This window comes from Rhea americana, unplaced genomic scaffold (genome assembly GCF_003343005.1).
Source record: "Rhea americana isolate MKP2758 unplaced genomic scaffold, rheAme1 scaffold_119, whole genome shotgun sequence".
NCBI classification, from domain to species: Eukaryota; Metazoa; Chordata; class Aves; order Rheiformes; family Rheidae; genus Rhea; species Rhea americana.
Window position 1 is genome coordinate 1 of NW_028185250.1, and position 3,740 is coordinate 3,740.

Here is a 3,740-nt window from a genome sequence, read left to right on the forward strand (position 1 = left end):
GTCAGTCCATCAGAGAAGACTATGAGATTGCTGAAGCCTGATTTCCCCTTGGGGAATCCATGCTGACTACTCCTCATCACCTTCTTTGCTTCCCCATGCTTGCAGGTGCCACCCAGGATGAGCTGTTCCATCACCTTTCCAGGGATGGAGGCGAGGCTGACTGGCCTGTAGTTTCCTGGGTCCTTCTTCTCGTCCTCTTTGAAGTCTGCAGTGATGTTAGCTTGGTTGGAGTCCTCAGGCACCTCTCCAGTCCCCCATGACCTTTCCAAGATGATAGAGAGTGACCTAGCAATAACATCTGCCAGCTCCCTCAGTACTTGTGGGTGCATCCCATCAGGACCCATCGATTTGTGGATGTCAAGTTTGCCTAAAAGAAAGCTGACCCACAAAAGGCCATTAACTATTTGATCAGAGCTACCAAGATCTACACATTGGTGCATTCACCACAGTTGCAAAACACCACATATCAACAGCAGAAATCTATGAGACAGAGCTGGTGGATATCGAAAACGCAATGGCCCACTACGAGCAGGCTGCAGGTTACAGCGGGGAAAAAGTCCAACAGCTCTGCTAACAAGTGCTTGCTGAAAATGGCCACTTACGTAGCTCAGCTGGAGCAGTACCAGAAAGCCACGGAGATCTACGAGCAGGTGGGCAACAGCATGATGGACAGTCTCCTGYTGAAGTACAGCACCAAGGACTACTTCTTCAAGGCAGCCCTCTGCCACTTTTGCTTCAACATGCTCAATGAAAAGCTGGTCATGCAGAAATACAGAGAGACGTTTCCAGCTTTCACGGATTCCAGGGAGTGCAAGTTGATCAAAAAACAGCTGGATGCTGGATACTGAAATCTTCAGTGGGTCAGACCAAGGTCTAGATAGCCTAGTAGCCTGCTGATAATATTAACTAAAACCAGATATGTAGGGAGCATTAAGAAAAGGACAAGCATGTATATGACATTCTTCCCAGTTCTCTTGGACTCTCTGACTACTTTCAGCTCTTGGGATTTCCTTCAGTCTTTACTACCCTCCTGTCAGGTTCTGAGTTTTTTTCATCACTAATCCTTCTGCTTTTCCAATGCCTTTTTCATCCTCCATTTTTTTTGGGGGGGGGGGGCAGGGGGTTTCCTTCATTCTCCTCAGGTCCTATTTCTGTCTCCAGTAGCCATCTACCCACCCAGACCTCTTAATTCTGTTACCATTTGCACCAGAATAGCAGGGTTGTRTCTATCCACAGCTGGGCTAGTCTCTGAAATGCAGGATTTTGTTCTGTTTTGTTTTTTTCACTGCAACGAATTAAAAGCTGACAAAGATTTCTGAGGTGATGGAACGGTATCAGAAAGTTAGTTTAGGTTTTGTTAGGCTATGTGATAAGAGGCTGATCCCACACACACCCCAACAACCTAATCAGAGAAAGGAGCACCCTGATCTCCTCCTTCCAGTGCTGTCACAGGAGAGCAATCAGCCCTGTGGTCCAAAGATGAAACCCACCRTGTGAGTCAGCTGGAGAGGCTCTCTGGACCATTTTACACACTGAAGTGGGTTATTGCCTACCTGGGTATAGGACTTACAATGCAATGCAGGAAAGAGTGTTTGGGGATTGTATAAATCTTATGGGATGTTTAAGGGAAGGGAGGGATCAAAGTGGTTTTAGGAGGAACAAGCATAGGACAACAGAGAGATATGGGAATAAAAAGAGATAGTCACGTGTAAATAGGTTACAGGTCAGTACTTTTGCATAACTGATCACTACAGTCTGTCCTRTCTTTGCATTAAACTCCATTTCTAACTGTTTTCCTGGGTGAGGAAAAATGCTACTTTGTGGGTATGTGTGTATGGAGGTCAAAGTGCCAGCAGCTAGGATCCAGGTCATAAGGGCCTGTGCATCTGGGCTGCCAGCAACTGGAGACCAGAGYGTATCTATATTGTGTGGAGTTGTATATCAGCACATGATCATTACCAAATATCAAGCCAGACTAACTGGCTTGGGAGGCAGGTATCGAAGTAGCCATAAAGTCTGGGCCAGATACTGGAGAAAACATAAGATCTGGGGGAGAGGAGTGTCAATTGAAAGACCTGCTTGCATGTGTGGATATCTGTACATGAGGCAACCAGAGATAAGAGGATCCTGGGGACAGTTGCTAGGTAGATTTGAGCGTCTAGGGCCAGTTATTGCACAGCTCCATAGTCTGTGTGCACCTGTGTTGGTATGTGCAAGGAGGTCTGAGCCCCACAGTGGGGCTGCAGGCTTCAGGGGCTTCTGTCCAGGTGCCAGCAGCTGGGGACACCACTGTAGACTCTGTGTCCAGTTACTGGGGGATCCACAGCATGTCTGTATGAGGGTGTATGTGAAGGGGTCTGAGTACCAGCAACTAGAAGGGAACTACAGGGCTCAAAGGCTTGCTCATACATCCAGCTTCCAGCAACCGGGGAGACCACGGATCCTGACCCAGCTACCGGGTAGAGCAAGTTTCTAAGGCCTGATATGGGAGGGATCCATGCCATATATATGTCTGTATTTCCCACTAAGAGACCCTCATGCAGATAAGCCAGCGAGGGGAACAGGATGAGGCTGCTAGCGCTGTTTGTGTTTGCATGAGTGCTGTGTTGATCTGTGTGGCTTGCTTGTATATGCATATGTGATGTAACGCCTGTCTGTGTATATGCCTATTAAGAATATATGCTCAGTCTATTGAGCTTTAACTCAGTACTTGTGCAGGAGTGGAAGCAGGTAAAGTTAGGTTTAAGATCACCACCAGGAATAACGCCTGAGGAAGTAGAAAAGCTCACTCTTTACTACTGTTGCACTCAGGCTCAGACAGGTGTGGGMATGTGTTCCGTTTGCATTAAGGAGCTCGTACTCCTGATGTGTAGGGCAGAYGCAGGCACTGAGCAAGTTAGAAGTTGGACATTCTGATGAACTGCTGAAAATTCAGCTTTTTACTATGTAATATACTGCCATGTCTCATTCACAGAAGAGAATACTGGCAGTCACTTATAGATAAGGTTTTTGAACCCATTCCTGGATTACTCTCTTATTACTCCCCTATTAGCCAGGCAAARGATTTCAGTGCTATGGTAATTAGTTTACCAGTCAGTCTGTGCAATAGCTAATTAGGGATAAGGAACGTGAAATTCAAAATCTGTGTCATAACATCAGGCAGAGAGCTGATAATTCAATTCTTAAAATTATACAGATGGGTAAGAGAACTTAACAGGCACTGCTGCCTAGGAAACAGGTGAGTATTGTGTGGGGAAAATTATCATTTTTAAGTGCTTTTTTTCACCAAGCAGCACCAAACTAATCTGTTTTTTTCTCATCACGCATATATATAGGATGAGCCTACCTACACATGGTAAAGCAACCTCTTACACRCTATTTTCTACGATAATCAATAGCTGTGATAAACCTGTGCAAAAGAACAGTCTGCTTGGTGTTTGTCTTTATTCTTTTATATGCTTGGTAGCTGATATCAGGACATTTTTCTTGGTGAAAAACAGTGACCTCTCCCTCAGGTGGAATAACTGTGAACATAGTTAACAAAGGGCTTCTGCGAAAATGTGAGAAAAACATTTCCAAGAATAATTAAGATGGTAGCTGGGTTGCAAGATAGGTGAAAGACTCCAGGTAAAGAGACAGGAGTTTTAAGTATCTTTTTCCATCCTATGAATAYCTTCCAAGAGGTAAACTTTGTTATCCAGTCCTGTCAGACACCACAGTAAAGGCCCTATGAATCAAGA

The 3,740-nt window shown here is 45.2% G+C and overlaps 1 pseudogene; it reads left to right on the forward strand.

The window, feature by feature from the left end:
- Positions 1-374: 374 nt before the first annotated feature.
- Positions 375-1,199, forward strand: LOC146600636 (alpha-soluble NSF attachment protein pseudogene; annotated as a pseudogene).
- The last annotated feature ends 2,541 nt before the right edge of the window (positions 1,200-3,740 follow it).